Source organism: Fukomys damarensis, unplaced genomic scaffold (genome assembly GCF_012274545.1).
Source record: "Fukomys damarensis isolate Sample0158 unplaced genomic scaffold, DMR_v1.0_HiC HiC_scaffold_32, whole genome shotgun sequence".
In the NCBI taxonomy this organism is placed as follows: domain Eukaryota; kingdom Metazoa; phylum Chordata; class Mammalia; order Rodentia; family Bathyergidae; genus Fukomys; species Fukomys damarensis.
In genome coordinates this window covers 13,993,681-14,015,414 of record NW_022900944.1, presented here as the reverse complement: position 1 = coordinate 14,015,414, position 21,734 = coordinate 13,993,681, and the positions used below count along the sequence as shown (strand labels likewise).

The 21,734-nt window shown below is 38.0% G+C and overlaps 1 long non-coding RNA gene across 1 annotated transcript in view; it reads right to left on the bottom strand.

Moving 5' to 3' along the window:
* LOC104865734 overlaps positions 1–17,503 on the bottom strand; it is a 193,451-nt gene extending 175,948 nt beyond the window's left edge. The window contains exons 1-2 of the long non-coding RNA XR_781256.2: positions 17,395–17,503; positions 13,384–13,463 (exon numbers count right to left, since the gene is read on the bottom strand). This is a non-coding gene — a long non-coding RNA (uncharacterized LOC104865734). The remainder of the gene's footprint in view (positions 1–13,383; positions 13,464–17,394) is intronic.
* Positions 17,504–21,734: the final 4,231 nt, after the last annotated feature.

Genomic DNA, 21,734 nt, shown 5'->3' with positions numbered 1-21,734 from the left:
AAAAAAAAAAAAAGAAAGAAAGAAAGAAAAAGATTCGCTCCAAAGATTTTTGGAAATAACTGAAACTTCAGCAACATGCCAGGAAAGAAAAAAAGAAAGATATGAGTTTAACAACAAAGATTTGTCTAGAGCAGATGAGAAGACAGTTTAGTCAAAACCAAAAGATCTGTAAGCTAGGTTTAGCGGCATGCGTGGTATACCAGCCATGGAGGAATGTTAACTGGAGAATTCCCTACTCTCTACTGAAAATTAAAAATGAGATAGCCATCCCTGTAAATCACCTTCTAGCGAAGGCTGGCAGATAAGTCTGTGTCTTCTCCAACATACCACTCCACTGAGCCCTATATTCATTTAATTTATTAACTCATAAATTCATGCCCAATATTAAGTACATACCATGTTCATGATACTATATAAAAAGTAGACTACAGCACAGTCAGGAAATGAGGGAAACTCAGAGGTCTGTGATTTTCAACCTTGACAGCACATTTGAATCACCTGGAGAGATTTGTAACCTTGATTCCCAAGCCACAACTAAGATCAATTAATCAGAAGTCAGGAATGATACTTAGATGTATGTAGATTACTTTTTCTTTTTTTAGTGTTACCTGGTATTTAGAGGAAAAAATTAGAAATCAATTAAAAGATAACTACATGGCCTTTTAATGTCATCCTGGAGCATTATCTAACAGTCTAAATCAAAGACTAGTTACTTAAGGTAGTATACCATTATTTAATTTCCTATTTCCCAAGGATCTTTCACATTTCCATAAAAGTAGATGATGCCTTATAAAGCAGTGATGCTCAATCTTTGATATATAACAGCATTACAAAGGACAGTATTAAAGAATACAGAAGTGCAAGCTTAGTAAAGTAGATAAATACAATAGGCCTCAGGCTGCTATAATTTTAACAAGTTGCCAGGTGATTCTGACACGTGTCCAAGTTTGACAACCATGCTGTAAATATTTGATATCAGAGCAGTAGATTCTGGTCCAATAACAATACAAATACCTTATTTCCCCAGTAGAGATGCTAATGTTTGCCCAGTTCCAAGATTACTGTTATTTGCCCCATAGAACATTAACCAATTTTGTATCTGAGTTAGCAAGCTAATTCCAGACTTCTTTCATACCCATGTCTATGTGGTCTTTCTAATTCTCTTTGAACCAGTTTAAACTCATCCTGCTGGTTCACTCATTAAATGGATCAAATAAGCCTTTGGCAATGCTCACTGTATGTTTGTATCAGATTCAAGTTTTCAACTTCTGAAAATTATACTTTGCTACCAGGTGATGCCATTGTGCATCCAAGATTAAGATTCACTGCTATAAAGTAAAGAAAAATTCCTAGGAGGCCTCCAAACATAAGCCACTGTTTTCTCCATCCCAAGCAGAATAATATAATTATTCTTCTAAGTCTTTTATGAATCACACCTGATGATAATAATAAAAATTAACATTTATTGCATATTTACTATTGCCAACCACTAATTGAAGAGCTTTACACACATTATTGATTCCCTTAAGCATTCCCCAACCTTGTAAGACAAGTTCTCTTATCTTTATTCCAATTTTACAGATGAGAGAATTGAGCCATAAAAAGTTTAAGCAATTTGTTTGTATTCACAGAGTTGGTGAAGAGCAGGGTTTCAACTCACACCAATGGTACTGGCTGGGACTTTCATGTCTGTGGCATGCCACTCTTCAAGAAGTGAGATCTACCTTGAGAGTTTTCTTAATCAAGATTCATGAAAACCTACATCTAGATGCATGAATCTTTAAGAAATTAAAATAAGCCAAAAAGTCACATTCTTACAATTGCTTACCTGGCAAAGTATAACATAACACATCTTCACAGTCTTTCCCTAACCCCCATATTAGGAATCCTCTTCCCAAGGACAGGTGACGACCTCTCAACAGGAGAGTTTGCAAATAAATTATATTGCAGCCCTAACAGAAACTTTTATTAGTATCCCAGAGGAGACATTCGATATTATGTAGATATTTGAAATCCGTGTCATAGTTCTGTGGGTTGCTAAAGTGCAAAAATAAAAACATAAAAATAAAATGAAGAAATATTTTACATTTCTTCCTAATTTAAACTCATACCCAAATCGACATTTGGTCAGGTCCATCAAAAAGTACTTGGTGAGAAATCATCTGTGCACTAAGTGCTTTTTATACCACGAGCAAAGGTCTGAATTGTAAGTAATATTGGCAAGAACAAGCTATAAGTTAAGATGCAAATCCAAATCGAGTGTGCGGTGTTCTGGCTTCAAGCCTGGTAATTGAATTTCCAGTTTATTATCCTTAATGTTTTTTAATGTGAGTCTGCAATTCAAGGCAAAATGGAAAGCTGCTCCTCCAAATCTTTCCCCTGAAGCACTTCCAGGAACAATTTCTTTTCAGAGTCAAGAAATGGTTTTAGGTCAGGAGTGCACTTTAACTTTTTCAAACTCTAGAAAAGTCTGTTCACGAGATGCCCTCTACCGCGGGCATGGAAGGACATAAGCTGGAGACCAGAGATTCTGGAGCGCAGGGCACTTCTTATATGAGTGGAAGAACTAAACTCTGTGGGAGGGCTCAGCAGCCGTGTCTCAGCTGAGATCCCAAGGGTGATGTCCTTGCATTCAGGGCCAGGGATAGTAGGTAGAGAATATGGTCCAAATGAAATCAGCTGCTTCAACCTACTGGGGTTACACCCCCAGTGCTCTAAGCCATTTGTCTGCAACAGCTAGAGCATACTAGGAATACACTCTCACATTTCCTTCCCCTAAAAGTAGGCCTGAGACAAGGCTGGGGACTGAATCATGGTGAAATAGTATCCTTAATGAAGAAGGAGGTTTAAAGGTCTTAGCTATATTATAGTGGTTGTAATGATAATAATAATAGCAGAACAATAACGATAGGCATAACAAAGTGAGGATTTGCCATATTACAAGCTGTATTCAGTTTTATGCATTATTTATTATGATTTATTATTATGCATTATTTATCATATAATTTAACTCTCATAATAGCTTTATAAGGTAGGCTATTGCTCCCAATTTCATATAGGGAAACTGAGTTTCAGAGGGTTCAAATGTTTTTGCCAGGTTGATATAACTAGAAAGGGGTCCTGACTAGGAGACAAACCCAACTCTGTCAGCTCTGAAACTTGTGCTTTGCATTGGGCTCCACCCAAACTTCCCTTCTATTGGGTGGTAACCTTTGTCTTCCTGTAAGCATTGCTTAAATACGTATGTGTATATGTCTGTATGTGTAATGCATGTATGTGTAATTAATAAAATAAAGAAAGCAAAAATGTCCCACAGCCTGGTATACATGCATGCATGTAGCATGAAAATGCAAGTGTAGAATAGTATAAATGAAGATTAAAAACTTTTACCCAAACTTTGCCTCCAAAAGTAAGCACTTATGTATTTTCTGAGACATATTGTCAAGAAAAAGTATTCTCTGTTGATTTGTCTCTCTCTCTCTCACTCTCTCTCTCACTCTCTCTCTCTCTCTCTCACACACACACACACACACACACACACATATCTCTTCTCAATTCATGAACAACCCAAAATACATGGACCCTTGCTTTTTTTTAAGTATTATATCTTGGCGCCCCTGTATGTATGTATGTGTGTACATTCATATGTGTGGAGAATTTTCAAGAATCTTACACTATTTCATTAATTTGTTTAACTAACTCCCAAGTATGTTCTTCAAATTGTATCATTTGTTTAATAAAAAATTCTAATTCAATTAACTTTTTGTGCATATGTTTTGGTGACGGAGCACGCACTTTTACAGATTTTCTGTAGATATTCCCTCTAAAGAGGCTTCATTAATTAACACTCCCATGAACCAGCCACGAAGAGTACTCTTTACTGTATCCACCTATTTTTGCATTCATGTCCCTTGATTCTGCCATTAATGCCATAAAATAGGTTGAGTATAGATGCCACGCCTGCTTCTATCATGAGTCAGAGATAGACCTCAGATATCCTGATTCCAAGTACAGAGTCCTTTATTTGGACACATTATGCTTGAAAGCTACAAAGATAAATAAAAAGTCAGTATCCCCTGTTTTTACCTCTGACAAATGAAGAGAACAAATGCAACTGGGCATTGTGGGTCAGAGCTCTCAATCAGGGCTTTAACCAAGTTTGGAACCCACTAAACCACCACTTATTTAGAGTTTGGGATGGAGCCATGACCTATTGTCCAAAGGCATTTTCCTTTGTAATAATTCCACAGAAAGAAAAACGACTTGAAAGTTGTATTTATTAAAAAGCCCAAAGGCATCTGAACATCAATTTACATTTTTCTTTTTATAGAAAAAAAGCAAAGTGTAAATGAATGTCAAACATGTGGCTTATATTTTTTAAAAGATGCATGTGGGCTTTAAAAGCTAATGAAAATACTTTAGAAAAAAACATTTCACAATATGGCAAGTCCAAATTATGTAGGACATTTAGAGCAGGTCAACATAGCAGATTGGGTCTGGTGGAGTCTTGCAGAGAAAACAGAAGATGAGATTTTTGACTACTCACATGTTATTTCAAAGAGTGGGCATCAGGCCTCTAGACCCAGGGTCCACCCTTGGGGGGTTTCATGACTTGAGTTTGAATGAGAAACTTCAAAGTTAAGAAATCCCTTTCCATTATTCCCTGCCTATTTAAGGAACACCTATTCTGCACTGGGGAATCGGAGATGTGAGAACAAACAAGACACCAACTTCCAACCTAAAGAAGTTGAATTCCTACTGAGGAATTCAGCTGTGAAGATGCCACAACAATGGAATGGAATCAGTGGGGTATAATATGTTGTCATAAGAATATAAAGAGTGACAATTACTCTCATTGGTTGGGGGAAAGGTAAGAGAAGACATCGCAGTAGGAAGAGGAGTTATCTTCTCAGAGACCTGGAGGCTGAGCAGGCAGCTGAGCACAGAGTTTTCTAAGGACATGGTGGCCCAGAGAGTGCCATGCACAAGGGCACAGAAGCTTTACAGGGAAAGCAGGAGATGCGGGAAAAACCGTGGAGGGAAGAAGGCAGGAGAGGCAAGAAGGTGTCATATTATTTTAAGGTGTTTGAAGTTTACTGAGAGGAGACATAAATTGTTCCGTGAGAAAATTTTTGAGTGTTAGAAAAATTATTCTGGACTATGTGTGTTAAATAGACTGGAGAAGAGTAGTTCAAGGGACAAGGATATCAATTAAGATCTTATTGCTGAAATTCCAGTGGAAATTGTGACTTTCCCAGGCTAGGGGACTAGCAGCAGACTTAGAGAAAAGATGATGGATTCAAAAAGTGAATGTTGTGATTAGCTAGGAGTGGTCTAGGGTAAAACAAGAGTCAAGGAATTTTTTTTTTTTTCATTACTGGAGACTGAACCCAGGGCCTTCCCATGGCGCAACAACTCCAACCCATTTTAACTTTTTAAATTTTGAGGTAAGGTCTCATTAAGTCACTTAATTGCCCAGGCCAGGCCCCAGTTTGTGATTCTCCTGCCTCAGCTTCCCAGAGTACTGAGCCTATCGGCATGCACCATCACTTCTAGCTATTCTCCTCAATGTCTGACTTGAGCCTGAAAGTCCAGCATCAGGCACGGACTCTCGGCAATTGGATAAGAAGCAATGCAGTTTGTTGAAAAAGGTGCTGACATACATTCATTAAATTTGCTTCTAAGTATGAATAGAAGGCAATAGAAATAAGACACATTAAAAGCCGCCCCATAAAATTTTAAAAGAATTTGATGATCTTTTAAGATCAGGTGTTAAGGACTCCTAGTAGACTCTAGGATCTAAAAGAAAGAATTTCTCATAAAAATTACATCCTGGAGAAGAGGTGAGGAAATGGAGACTCACACTTACTGCTGGGTATATTGGTACAATCCAGAGATTTGACTCTTTTACCTTCTAAAGGAGTTGTGTTGTGCATGCTTTGTGACCCGAGATGTACCTTACCGAACACCCCTTCTGTTACAGCTCACGGTTCCCAAGGACTGTCTCTGATTTAATGGATGAATTTAACTCATAGAACTGTTTCTAGAGTTCTTTTCATCTTTAAGACATGGAGTGTCACATGGAGAAGGGTCAAAGGAGAAGGTGTGAGAATAACCTGTATTGTTGCTAAATAGTTATATTCCCTGGGCTTTATCTGAGCTGCATGTGCCTTTAATATGCTATTTAAAACATTAAAATGCATTAATACAGTTCTAAAAATGAATAAGGCACTAGAAGAAAAGAAATACCTTAATTACTATTCACATAACCTATTAAAATTCCAACCTGGTTTATTATTTAGTGTACTATAAATCAAAATTAATATAAATAACAGTACTGATGACATAAACATAATCATTTTTTCATCTTTGCCGCTATAACATAGTTGAGGTACAAGGAAAGACTTCTAAATGCTACCTGACTATATTAATAGACTGTTTAGAGGTAAACTATTGTAATGCACACGGTCTTGTTCACAAAGAATTCTCTGACAGCTCTCTTGCGACACTTAATAGTCTAATACCAACACAGACTGAAATGGTTTAACAAAGTACTTAGCAGAAGTGAAAATTAGCACCTACCAAGAAGTGATGTGATTTTAAAGAAGCACAGCTTGCCAAGTTATTGTGTTAGACCAAATGATTTTTAAAGATTAAATTCACTCAAGTATAGAAAACGTGCTACTTATATGGAATTTGCAATGACTGGAATTTCGTAGCTTGTCAGAGAACTGAGGCAGTGCAAATTATGGTGCTTTGCTGCTGGAGGGAAGCTTTGAGGTTGAGGTGAGAAAATAGGAGACTCTGAGAGAAGTTGTGTCCTGTCCAATTCCCACCCAAAGTCTCTCAGTAGTACTCTGAGATGTGCCTGATGGGCAGTGAGTAGGCTGCAAGCCTATACCTAGAATTTCATCACTATTAACTATTCTTTGGGGGCTCTTAGGGAGATTTTATATATTTGTTTTTCTAAAATTTCTCATTGAAAAAAATAAGCTTTGCTGTTCCTCAAAGGTCTGCTATCTAGAATACATAAAGAACTTTAAAAAATCAGACCTCCCAAATTTAAAGACCCAATCCAAAAATGGGCATCTGAAATGAACCCATATTTCTCAGACAAAGAAGTAGAAATAGCAAATAAACATATGAAAAAATGTTCAACATCACTGGTCATTTGAGAGATGCAGATGAAAATAACACTGAGATTTCACCTCACTCCAGAAAGAACGGCTGCTATAGTGAAATCAACCAATAACAAATGTTGGCAGGGCTATGGGGAAAGAGGAAGCCTGCTCCACGGCTGGTGGGAGTGTAAACTGGAGCAACCACTGTGGAAATCAGAATGAAGTTACCTCAAAACAAGGATTGGAAGTTCCACTTGACCTAGCTATTCCCCTGCTGGGTATCTTCCCTAAAGAATTAAAGGAATCATACCACAGTGATATATGTGCACCTATGTTCATAGCAGCACAATTTGTAATAGCTAAAACTTGGAAGCGCCCAATTGCCTATTAACTGGAGACTGGATTAAAAAAAATGTATATTTTTTAATAAAATGGAGTACTACTACTCAGTCATAAAAATGAGAAATTTGAGACATTTCTAGCTGAATATCACATTCAGGTGATACTCTTAAGTGATATAAATAGGACACACGTGTAAATATCAAATAGTTTCTCTAGTGTGAGAAACTAAAAATGTAAATAAGGACTAAAAGGTATAATAGATAATAGATAATATGAAATAGGAAAGAAAGGGACAAAGGGGAAGGGGAAATCTGAGGGGTTGGAGAAAGTGAAGAAGGGAATGGGATTAATATGAGAAAATAAAAAATAATGGAAACAAAGTCTTTGTAGATAGAGAGGGGTGGAGGGGTTGAAGGGAGGCCAGGGGGATGGGGAAAAAATAAAAACTAAGATGGATTATGTAAAGGTACAAATTTCCAACAATGCATGTCATTATATTGTATACATCAAATGTACCAATAAAATTAATGAAAAAAAGAACAGAAAAAATGCTTTGTAGATAAATTTACACCCTCAGCTAGCATCTTGATAGAAATACTAGAAAATAAGGAAAGAAACATCACGGAACCAGTGCCTAGAGGAGTAAGGTGTGTGAATGCATGGAAATGAGAAACTACTTGGGGCCAGGGATGTAGCTCAGTGGTTCCACCCCCTGCCTGGCAAGCGCAAGGACTGGAGTTTGATCCCTGGTACCCCCCAAAAAGGAGAGAGAGAAATTACTTAAACCAAAAATAAGGACAAGCATTCCTACAATCAGAGCAAAACCAAGTGGGTGGAGGTGATGAGTTTTCCAACCCTGGATATGTTCTGCTAGCTAATGGCCTTACCAAGGATGCCACATAGATCACCTGGTGCTAAAATCTCCATGTGTAGAGAAACTCAGTCATTTAATATTCTAGACACCGCTAGTGACTGCAATGAATTGCTGGTAAAGGGTCCAGCATGAGCAAAATATGGATCAGAACTTCCCGGCAAGGGCACAACACGCGAGTTTTAAGCAGGGGGTGGAAACAAGTGTTGTGGCCCTGGAAGCTAATACAATTTAAGGAAACGTTCAGAAGAAAATGAATAAATACTTATGAATGCAAACATAGATGTAGGATCTAGGATGGGACCCATGAAAGTGAAGTTTCCTAAAGTATAAGCTTCATCAGCATCTCACTGCAGTCAACTTTGGGGGGCAGACGTACCAAGAAGCTGACCAACTCATTTCTCAAGGTAACTTGGCAGACCTGAGATGGGCAGAGCTCCCAGACATTTGCCCCCATCCGTCTCCATCTATGGCTTTGTTTACACTCAGTGAGATCATACCCAGTACTCGTACTGCGTGTAACACTAGGAAAAATTGGGGAAGCATCGTCCCTAGTACCTTGAAGCCTATTCTGCTTTCTGTCACTGCAAACACATTATCTCATATTACTTTCAGCTAGAAATGGAGGGGATGTCAGAATACACTTCATGTTTTCTAACTCTCCAAGGAACTTTAAATCTCTTACCCAATTTATACCTCAAAACAACACTGGAAGGTAAAACAGGTTTTATTACCCTTGTTTGACAGGGAGAGCAAACTGAGAAATATTATTTTTGTCATTTTTAAATGAATGTACCTTTCTTTCTCTCTCCCTTTTGTAATCGTCTGTCCCTTATCTCCACCTCCACAAGAAAAAAAAATCAAATGAAACATTCATCGTTTCCCAGGAGCAGTTTTAATGTGACAGCTGTGCTTGTGCCATGAGGGCTAACTATAGGATCCTGCTCACCTATGCAGAAGGGAGCCCAGTGCCATTTGGAGTTGTTTGGTAAAGATTCCATGAGCACCAAGGATCTAAAAACAAACAAAAATGCATGTAATGTTTGGTAGACACTGTTGTTTTGAACCCGTCGTTTCTAAAATGCTCATTTGTCAAGAGGCCTGCATAATTACCAGGTAATTATCATTACCAAGGGAATGGTACAGAGGAATATGTCCAATATCTTCTACGGCAATTGCCACATGAAGGCTACCATGGCTTAATGAAAAGATGTTCATTGATCTGTGAGAAAAAGTCACATATACCCCCACCTGGGAATCAAAGAGGTACAGTGTAGTCTTCTTTTTATGAAGACCTGTAAGGCAGGCAAGTTAGAAGTCTAGGTTGACATAGAGAGCTTCTGCCCTACTTATTGAAATAAAATACTAATTGGTCCAGAGCTGCAGACAATTACAAAAGAGTGTGTATAATGAGCATTTCTTTTCTTACTAGTTTGACCTCTCCTCAAGGAATATAGACACTCTATAGTAGGTGTGTTCTTCCTTGAATTATCAAATGAGTAAATTAATCAGAGTGAATAAATTACTATGTAATTTGATGTGGATTTTGTTATTGATGGGATTTAGGTTTCAAAATTCACTTCTAGCCTACCAGAAACTGATACTGATTATAATATTATTCACAAGTTGGCGCATGTGTGCAAATCTCACCCAGCCACCTGGAGAGTATCACCTACCACATTTGTCTGGCCAGTCAACACCTCAGAACTTTCACTTAAATTGTTTCACCAGCTCCTTTTATTTTTTTCTCATTTGGGGAGTAAATAAATGAGCTCACCTAGTGAGTCTGAGCTACTCGTGAGCTTTACTGACAATGTCATTTTCAGTCCAAGGGTAGTGCTTTCATGGTGTACAATACTGAGAATAAAAGCTGCCTCCAGAGTCAGAGGAAAGAAAGGCCTGAGAAACCAGCATGGCTGTCTTAGACCCTGAAGCAGAAGAGGTGACGAGAAGGTAAGCCACATTTTGCTGACCCTCATTTACAATGATACATTAGTCACCCTATGCTTCTAACTCTCCCGTTGCTTGTGGAAAGGAACCAACACTTTGCTCCCCCAGAGTTAGACTTAAAAACAACATGGGAGCTCAGTGTGGATTCATTATATTGATCAAGCAACGTGGCCTTTCTTGAATAAGATGGCAAAGTTCATCATGCTCTAATGCTAACAGCAACAACAACAACAAAACCCACAAAATGTTTGGCTTCTGTGCTCAAGCATTGAATCTAAGATGTTTAAATTCTCCACCAGGTGCAGTCTTACCTCCCCAATAGAAGCAAAACATGAATTAGCACTCTGCCCTATAGATGTTCTCTCTTCTCTTTCTCTCTCTCTCTCCCCCTCCCTCCTTTCATCCCTCACTCCCTCTCCTCCTACCTCACTTGAAAATCATATTTGAATACTGTTTCTTCTCATGAATCTTCAAGATTTATTCATGAGTCACAGCTGAATGCTCTGTGTGTTGTATTTATGTGAACAAACATGCATGAAAAAAATAAAAAGAACCAGTTCCATTATCTAGATAGATGTGTGTTTGTCAGCATCGAAGAGATCCTCCATCCTGGATGGCATAGGTATTCAGCCACTCTTTTAAAAACATCAGTCAGGCATTGTAAGACACATAACCACAACGTAAGCAATGACCTTTAGACATGTCTTCACTCCTATTATCTACATGCTGTGAAATAGAAACAAGTTGATATTGGAAATCTCTGTAATATCGCATTAGAAGCTATTTATTTCAAGTGTATTCTGCTTGGTGCACCAATCATAATTTTGTTAACAGTAGTAATATATTGAGACATTATTCAAATAAATTCTAACACGTATTCACTCACTCCACCCCACCCCCACACCATCCCCAACACACACACACACACACACACACACACACACACACACACACACACATTCATAAAAAGAAGCACACAGCTCTTTTCTTTCCCCTCCCAACAGAGGTCCCTACAGTCACTTAAAACAATTTTTATTAAATTTCTAAAGTTTATCAGGTGTATGGTATCTTCAAGGGGCATATCTTTCACGTGAACTATATAAGCCTTGTAATCTTTCAAATGTCTCAGCCACAGTGATTACTTTACTCTTCCTTTTTACTAAAGGACAAAAGGCACTTAAAACAAAATAGGCTTTATTCTGGGCATGCATTTTTCTTTAGATCTAGGTCGTATTACATCAGCGTAACAGCCAAACTGAATTCTTGCTATTCCTTCTGTCAACATAGAATGTCACTTGGTGACGGAGAAACATTGTTAATGACCCTCCACACAGAAAAGAAATGGTAAGACAATTTGAGATAAGAAATTTTGAAATCAATCAAGCTTGTGCCAGTGAATGTTTTCATATCATTCACTTTTCTAAAAAAATCCATCGACCATAAAAGTGCCTTCTCCACAACAGAAATCATGGCACAATATCCCTTCTTACAGCCTGAACATTTTACAATGTATGGGTGTGAGTTGTCATCGATCCTCCCCAGGCTAAAACCATAACAGAGTCAAAATGTGCTCCATTTTCTACACCAAGCATAAACACAAAAAATAATGATCTCATTTCATCAACAATTAGTTTCCTGTTGTCACTGTAACAAGTTGTTTAAATTAGCAGGGTTTTTTTTAATGAAAAGAAACTAATTTATTCTCTTATACTTCCGGAGGTCATGAGTCTGAAAAAAGCCTCACAAATAGAACCAAGGTGTTATCAAGGTCTTCGTAAAGAGTAACAAGTTTTAAATTAGCAGGGTTTTTTTAATGAAAAGAAACTAATTTATTCTCTTATACTTCCGGAGGTCATGAGTCTGAAATGAGCCTCACAAATAGAACCAAGGTGTTATCAAGGTCTTCGTAAAGGCTCTAGGGGGAAAACCCAGCCCCTTTCCCTTTTCTGCTTCTAGTAGCCACCATTATTCCTTGATTTGTGGCCCTTTTCTTGCCTTTTCCTGAACATCATTCTAATCTCTGTTTCTCTTATCAAATCATAAAGTCAAATTTCCTTCTGCCTCTTTCTTATATATTTTTTGCCTCTTTCTTATAAATACTCTTGTGATTACATTTCAATTCTCCCCAAATAATCCAAGTTAATCTCCCCATTTTAAGATCTTTAACTTAATCACACCTGTAAAATCCCCATTGCCATATAAATGAACAATCATGGACTCCAAGGATTAGGTCTTGGTTATCTTAGCAGACCATTATTTGACCGACCACATCAACTAATTAGGTTGTTCATCAAAATAAAAGAGAAGTAGAATTAGCTTTCCTTTTAAAGTTAGACATTATGCAAAAAGTATATATATACATATACATATATATAGACGTATATGAAGTCATAATGTTCAAAGAAAGAAAAATTAACCTGTAACATCAAGTTCAGTACCAAACATAGTATTTTAAGCAGTTTCTTGAAAAATGAATAGGAATTTATGTTGTGAAATCAAGAGTCTGGAAGCAGAGGTTAAGTCCATCAGAGTTTTTGGTTGATTGTAAGCAGCAGGATATAACTTTGGCTAATTTAAAAGAAAAATTAATTAATGGACAAATAAATCAAAGTGAAGCTAGAGAGATCAACTTCAACTTTGGACAAAACCAAGAAAGGCTCAACATACAGAGACTTGACTTAGTTTACCCAGTAGGAACACTTTGATTCATATATTCCTCAATTTTTGCAGAAGATGTTTGAATGTTTCTTTATGTGCAAAGTGAATGACATAAAAGTACTAAATGCATAAAGTTATTATGAGGATTAAGAGAGATGTTATATACAACATAATTAGCAGGAAACAGAGCCTAACACATACTGTTGAAAATAGATAGTAGAAATCACCAACCCTTATTATTCATGCAAATCCAATCATGAATAATTTCTAAACAGTCCTTGAGTCTCCATTTCACTTTTACAAGTTTCAAATTGACTAGGATTATCTGAATCCATTATTCCCAGCTTTAAGAGAATGTAAACAAGCAAAAATTTTTCTTTATTCCCATAGAGAAAGCAAAGCAGTAATCTCGGTCAGGTTTGTGCTTCAGTGACAGAATACCTGGGCAATTCACAAGAAACAGCAGCACATTCGGGTCACAGTTCTGAAGGCCAGGAAGTCCAAGGGAGTGGTGGTGGCATCTGTGGAGGAAGGTGGAAGGGTCAGTGGTTGTGAGAGAGCAAGAGAGAACCAATATTGCTTGTACAACAAATGCATTCTGATTATAAGAAACCTACTTCTGAGGTAATAATGCTCATCTGTTAACCTAAGAATGGGAGCAGTCAGTTAAAAGTACCCCAAGCCCAGGAAACACTTCCAGTGGAACAATCCAATGGCCACTTGACCTTCTCCAATGCTCCCCCAAACCACACATTTTCCTATTATCTTGGTAATCTTAGTTCATTCTCTCTCTCCTTTTCTCTCTCTTCCTTCATTCTTCCCTTCCTTCCTTCTTTCTCTCCTTCCTTCTCTCTCCCCTCTCTCCTTCCTCCTTCTCCTCCTCCTTCTCCCCCCCTTCTGGGGACTGTATACTAGGAATCGAACACAAGACTTCAAATATATCTGGCAAGTGCCCCACCGCTGAGCTATGTCCCCAGCTCTTAGCTCATTTTATTAATCCTCTTTTACTTGACCCCCCTTGAAAGAAGTACAATTTTCATTATTATTATTCTATATACATTTGAAAATTTTTAAACACCAACAATTGCTAAAATAATTTATCAAAGTCAATCACACATGTAAATTGTTTGTTTGTCATTTGGATACATATTGCTATGTTGGACATGTGACAAATTTGGAGATGGAGCTCTTAGCAGGAGCGTTGGAAAATAGCTTCCCAATAATGATCAAAGACAATTCTACATATCTGAAATAATTTTATTATTTTATTAAGTTTTTGAAATTTGACCTGAAATAAATATAGAAAAAATTAATAGCATTGAATTCTAATGGTGCAAATTCAAGTTTCAGTTTCTTTTTTCTTTTTTTGCATTTTTTTAATTGAGTTTATTGGTACATTTTAGGCATATGGTACAGTTACATTCATTACTGGGATCTTGTACCTTTAAATGACAGGTCTTGGTTCTCATTTTTTCCCTTTGTCCCTGCCCTCTCTTAACCCCCTCCTCCCCTCCACAGTTTCTTAATTTTTAAAAATTTCTCTGCAATATTTTTACCAAGTTAAGGCATAACAAAATAAAAAGCAAAATAAAATAAAAGAATATATGTTAAAAATCTAAGTGGTTAGCGATTTGTAAAACCCAAAAAGCAGAAAGGAGGAAGAATTCTTTCCACTTGTAAGAAACAGAATTTAATAAAAAGTGCATTAAATTCATTGTACTTGGTCCAATGAAAAGTCCAAAGAATATAAAAAGGGCTTATACAGTGTGGAAAAAGATTTGAATAATAATCACTCTGGTTTGACATTGCAGCAGCTCTTTTTACTACTTTAACACAAAGGCCAAGTGCACAAGAGAAAAGTGGACTTTTCTTACAATACTAAAGAAGAAAACTACTTGCACTGAATATATTGAGAACCAACTCTGGTTAGTGAAAAATTTTCTAACAAAAAACAGACTAGAGAGAATCAGGAGAAGAATGGTCTCAGTGTGTTAAACATGGTACCAAATAGATCATAGATAGCTTAAAACTAGAAGACATCTCAAAAGGACAAACGCTCCAAGGTTACAAATGAGAAAATAAATACCCCCAAAAAGTGGTGACAAAAATGACATAACAAGTGCCTGGTTACACAGAACTGACCCTCTGAACTCTGAATGTCATGCCCCTGAAAACTGTCATATGAAGGGTTCTGGTGCCTAGCCGCTGCTTGCTTTCCATGCCAGCCTCCTAGGATGTATTCCATGTTCAAGACTGAGTTCCCTGGAGGTGCAGCAAGCCGTATTCCTCTCCACCTTTGCACCAAGCTTCCCTCTGCTTTGCAAAGAAGGTCAATGGAGCTCTTCTGGTGTTTCAAGCCTAAGCTCTTCCATGATCCCCTCAACTCTAACCAAGCTGGACACCCTCTTGTGCTCCCATGGTACCCAGTACCTCCCTTTGTCACAGTGCACATCATGTGCTATGTGCTCTGTTCCACTGGACTATGATCATCTAAAACAGACAGAGTATATCTCTGTATACCTGTAACTAGAGATTCGTGGCCAATACAATCACTAAAGTAGTCCATTGCACAGTGCATCTACGGACCCTATTAGACCCTGCAAGAGAGAGCAAGTAGAAAAGGCATAACTACACTGATGATCCCCCAGGGGATGCCAGCTCTGACATTATGTCACTATACACCCCACACCGTTGTTTTTCAGCTCTGCTTAATGTCCTAGGAAGCCGTTTCCTTACTAACTCAGTGTGCAACTGAGTTTGATTGGAAGTTAACATCCCAACAAGGTGTCAGTATCGTTCTTTCCCTGCGAATTTGTCTTTTCAGCATGTTTTGAGGGCAGAAGGTCTTATTTGTACTTGCCTTTCAGACTTTTTATATGAAATATGCAAAAAGCACATGAAGATGCTAATGAGATTACTAAATCAATGTTCTATAGTAGTCTTTTTATTGTTAGTAACAGATTAAAATGTGATAAGGAATCAAAAATAGGCATAATGTATGTGTCTGTGCATGTAACAAAGCTTAGAAATAAAAAAGATTTAATTAAAGAAAGGTGATTCCCAGCCCATGAGATAAAGCTGGGTAGAGTAGCAGAAGAAAACAAAACAAGAAATATTGTCTTATAGTTTACAAATGTATAAATCTCATGTGTAAGAGTGTCTCTTATAGCCATTCTCTTTCTTGTTTTCAGTTGTCATTCATCGAGTGTCATAGTGCATACCCACATTGCCTTTCTTCTTTGGTAATAGTGCTACTAGAAAATATGATTTTTTCTCCCCTGGTACTTTGTGTTGGTTTCCTTGACATTGGAACTACTAAAGGTGCCAGCTGTCTGTCTTTTCAATGTCCCACAGTTTCCATGTCCTAGAGAAGAATAAGAGAGCCATAGATGGCATAAAATGATTCTGTGTTCAAGGTAGAAATAATCTGAAACAGTTGAACAAATCTCTTTCCCAAGGACTTCTCAGAGTTCTTAGAGTGAAACCAATCCCTCCTGGAAAGGTACACAATTTGTAGTTTCCCACACTTAACTGATTGCACAATTTTTTTTTTAACTGGACTGTCTTGTAGGTGTAGTACTCTATAGGACACAATTTGAGGAACGCTGAGTTACTAAAAGAGATTTATGAATGTCTTACAAGCCTATCGGGTTAAGCTAAGTTAACAGAATATGAAAGGACAGAAAAGAAGCTCCCATCCACCATTAAAACTTTTTTTTTTTTTAAATTTGCTTTGCCCTGTATGACATAGCAGCTGGAAAACATTGTACTGGGCAAGGCAAAGTTATCTGCTATGGAATTGTTTCATCCTATCATCTCTGTTGATTTCTATCTCTAGTTTTTCTCCCTTTGAGTGTACCCACATACTCTGGTCTAATTGAGAATTCAATTGCTAGCCAATTTAGGATTCTGGGAGGCCCCAAGAAATGGCATCTATGGCTCAGCTCCTAGAATAAACAAGATGCACAATATATGTTCTTGTAAGTGATTCAATGATAGGATGAATGGTAGAACAGCTTTCCATATGCATGTCCTGATTGGACTTTTAAAAATGAAAATCCTGTTCATTAGGTCCATCTGGCCCCTCTCTGCTCCCTATTTTAAAAGGCTGTTGCTGTTTTCTTAAATAGATCATGCATTCAGGAATTATATTGAGAGTAAGTGCAAGGACTCAAAACATTCAACTTTGATCCGTGATCAGCCCCTTGAAAACTAAACTGCAACTTGTCAATTAAACATAATGCTCCAGTAAATCCCTTCTGAGGCACCTAGAGCCCAGCCCCTCTGAAGCTCTGCCTGATGGAGGTGTGGTGAGCAGGGGCTTTGACGGCAGCTGCTCCAAACCAAGCCAGTGCCCCGTGAAAATCAACAATGTTCAGTGTGAAGTAAACAACAAAGTGCAAAATACTTCTTCTCATTAAGTTATATATCCTAAAAACATGTAAATCTTACCTTGGCTGTGAGCTTGGAATTTCTTCGGAAACTGCGCCATAGTTTGTGCTTTTCCCTATAGTTTGTGTTCCCTATGGAAAATTGTGTTCACACCTTTTGAGGTTTGTCCTTTTTGTAGTGCTATTCAAATTTTTTTCAACTATACTTAGCATGAAATTTTCTAGATACAGCTTAGAATGATTTTTTTATCTGATTAAGAAAGAATATACAAACACCACAGTGTTTGGCTGCAAATCTTGCATAATGGCAAAAACAAACACCGCTCTGAAGGAACAGAGATAAAGAAAAATGGAAAACAAACTTCAAAATGTGTCACAAGGAATAAATTTCTACCAAGAAATATGCTCTCTTCTAAACTTCATATTTATAACTTTGGAAATACTTTTTTACTTCAAGTAAAAGTCATACGGCAAATACATTTTACAAGGAAACACATAAACTTATACACACCAACTTTTAAACTTTATGGGAACAGTTCCAGAAGTCTTGTGTAAAGATGATATCTGGCAAAGTAAAGGCTTGGGCGCTATTAATTGGCCCCTGTGGGTCCTCTTCAGGGGTAAAAAAGAAACCAGAAACTAAGAGTCTTCCCCAAACTTGTTATATGATTTCTGGCTTTTAATGGCCAATATCATTCTTACATATTTATAAAATGTTTAGTGACTTTCCCCTAGCATCAATTCATGACACTAATGTGTATTCACATGTGTCTTGGTCTACCATTCAAGACCTCCTAATATTTGCTCTCATTCAACTGATCAACCAAAGCTGCTCATCATTCTGGCTTCCCATATTTTCCCTCCCCTTCAAAAGATTTACTCTTTCCCTCTGATCATAGACCACCATATTTCAAATAGCTCCATCTGTTCATTTGTTTCAGTGCAAGAAACAACAAAAACCCAACTCAGAGAGACATTTTTGTATCATGTAACTGACAAATCAAAAATTGAACTAAGCTTCAGGTGTGGTTTGATCTGCAGATTTCATCAACTATTTTTCTGATTCCTTCGACTGTGCCTTACCCCATGCACCGGTATTCTTCTCTCGTGTGGCAGTTCCTGACCTCAGTTCTGACTAGAGAGAAGAGGCTTTTATCCCACCACGTCAAGCAATAGTCCCCCCTGAATTAATCACCAAAGCCTGAGAGATGGAATGACTTTAGCTTATGTCATACATCTATGTCTAGAACTGGAAGGAATCAACCTACAGCCATGTGGGTTCCCAAACACTGAGATCTGTTGGGAAGAGGAAGTGAAAGTAGATGTTGAGGATGGCAACGGCACACGCCTTCTCTTTCATTTTATACTGTTCTCCCTCAAATTCTTACTAGCATAATTTTGAAGTTAACTGATGTACCTCCCTGTCACTAAGCATTTCCGGGAGTCTCTAGCTCTCCCCTCTGCTCACCCTGCAATACTTACATTTCATGGTGCACCACCCAGAACTGATGCATACACAGCCTTACTCGAGTTTATTTTATTTATGGGTAAAACAGTTCACTCACCTAAGTTTTTTTTAAAGTGCTTTGAAGTCCTGGCTCTTGCTTTTTATTTCATATAGCCTTTATAAGTCCTAATATAATACTGGTGTTTTGAGACCCCAGCTAAACTGAAGTTCCAATATCAGAATGGCCAGTAACCCTGTCCTAATGAAGTAAAGGAGAGACGGACATGGGAATTTGTGGTGTGTCTTCCATAGGATGCATCTTTTATCTGGCAAAAGGCCCAATGTACAGTTGTCTGACTGTGGACAGGGCATTCGTCATATAGCAAAACTGGTTATACTGCCAGACACCCTAGTGGCTGTTTTCCAACCTTGTCCAATCTATATGTCCGATCAGCCCTTTTACCTCTGTAAGCTCTGTAATCCTGACCTTTTGTTCTCACTGGTGTTTTGTGGAAAACATAAACTGGGCAGCTCCTATTTCTTTAGGTGAAAGGTGAAAATTCAATACATCTACACAATAAGAGACAAATCCAAAGATTTTATTTATGGATCCTGGAAAAGAAGGTGTCATAAATGCAGAGGATAATGCTCCATTCCCAGGTCATGTGAAACAAGAACGAAGAATCCATCAGGGGGAAAGTAGCAGAATATATAAGGGAGTAGAGTATGTGTGACTTTAAGTGCCCGAATGCCTGAAGGATTCATTTAAAGGACAGAGCAGAAAAGTGTGAGTCCAGGATGCTCAGTGGGTGAGATCTCTATATGTTCCCATCACTGGGCACCAAGGAGCCACTGGTTGTGATGCCTACTTCTAATGCCTGGCAACCAGCTTTGCTATGTTGTTCCATCATGAGTAGGAACGGGTAGACAAACAAATGTATGAGTTGACAGTACTGTTCAGTCAGTCTTTAAGGTCAGTTTTGATCATGTTGCCCAAAATGTTATGGCATCCATTGCCCAGAGGGTAAATTCCAGGATCTCTAGCCCAGGAAATTTGACAAGTTGGCATTTTGTTCTTTTTCTTTTTATTAACTCTATTGGTACATTTTAGGTATATATTATGATCACACTCATTGTTGAGAATTTGTGCCTGCACATGATAAATCTTAGTTCTTGTTTTTCCCCATTCCCCGTCCCTCTCTTCCACCCCTTTACCCCTCCCTACTTACAAAAGCCTTGTTTCCATTTTTTTTCTCATATTTCTTCTTTCCCTTCTTTCCTTCCCCCTCCCTCCCTACTTCCCCTTCCCCTTTGAATCTTCGCTTCCTATCTCACATTATCTATTATACATCTTGGTCTTCATTCACACTTTCAGTTTCTCATACCAGAGAAACAACTCAGTATTTATACAAGTGTGTCTGATTTATTTCTCTCAAGGGTATGGCCTCAGGCTGGGGATTTAGCTTAGTGGTTCGAGAACCTGCCTCTCAAGAGCAAGGACCCAAGTTCAATCCCCAGTATCCCCCCACACAAAAAGAGTATGGCCTCAATATGAATTCATTTAGCTGTAAAACTCTCTAGTTTATCATTCTTTGTGGCTGAGTAGTACTCCATTTTACAAAATATTTTTTTAAAACACACATCTTTATCCAATCACCACTTAATGGCCAATTGTGTTTTTTCCAAGATTTAGCTATTACAAACTGTGCTACTATAAACATGGGTGCACATATGTTGCTGTGCTAAGATGCTTTTAAATCTTTTGGGAATATACTCAGCAGTGGAATAGCTGGGTCAAACGGACTTTTAATCCTACTTTTCTTAGGAAACTCCACACTGACTTCCACAATTGTTGCTCCAGTCTACACTCCCGCCAAAAATGGAGAAGGGTTCCTTTTTCCCCACAACCCTACCAGCATTTGTTATTGGTTGATTTCTTGATAGTAGCCATTCTTTCTGGGATAAGGTGGAATCTCATTGGTGTTTTCATTTACATCTCTCAAATGACCAGTGATGTTGAACATTTTTTCATATGTTTATTTGCTGTTTCTATAAGATGGTATTTTAAACACTGTAGCAATGTTTTTTTTTCTTACCATATTTTCATGTTCCATCATCACATATCCTTATGGAGGCAGTTAAGCCATTTCCATGCTTACTGCCTCAGAAATAGGAGACATGTAAAAGACACCAGAGACAGGAAAGAGTGTGGTCCATGCTTTGTTTCCTAAAGGTACAATCCTCAGAAAATGTCAGAAAGTACTAGATGGCATAAAATAATATTGGGAAACCATTATGAAAGAGAGCAAAGTCATGTCATCTGCCATCTCCAACACAGAACAGAGTAAGATTAAACAATGAAAGATTTCCCAGGTTTGAAGATAGAGTTTAGACAGAAAAGTAGGAGATAAGAGAAGAAAGATCAATGAGGTCCAAGGGAAAGGGGGAACAAATAAAGAACCCAGAAACACAGATTATCTCAGCAGGGAAGTCTACCTGGGAATGTACTGTGGGAGCAGACTGGGCAGCCCATGAAGTTCTTAATTATAGCTCAATGATTTCTCCTGGAATGATCCTTCTGAGGCTCTGCCAGCCTCCCATGATGCATACCATTCTTAAGTTTGATTCTCCTGGGGGTACAGAAGTATGGTGGCCTATGACTGGAGGGAAGAAGTCAAGCCCTTAGCAGAGAGGGTGCTATGGCTTGTATCTAGATGTTTCCTCAAAGTCTTATGCATTCATAGATGGACTTTTTAGAGCTGGCTGGATCTAGGGTGTGTGTTACTAAAGTAATCCATTGGTCAGAACTAACATATTTCTTCTGTGGGCAAATGGATTTACTGCAGGCAGAAGCCCCACCCTGAGTGTGGATAACACCACCCAAAATATTTATAGCCTGGATGGAATAAAAAGGAAAGCATGGGTTTGCTTGGCTGCTGCTGCTTTGATGTTTT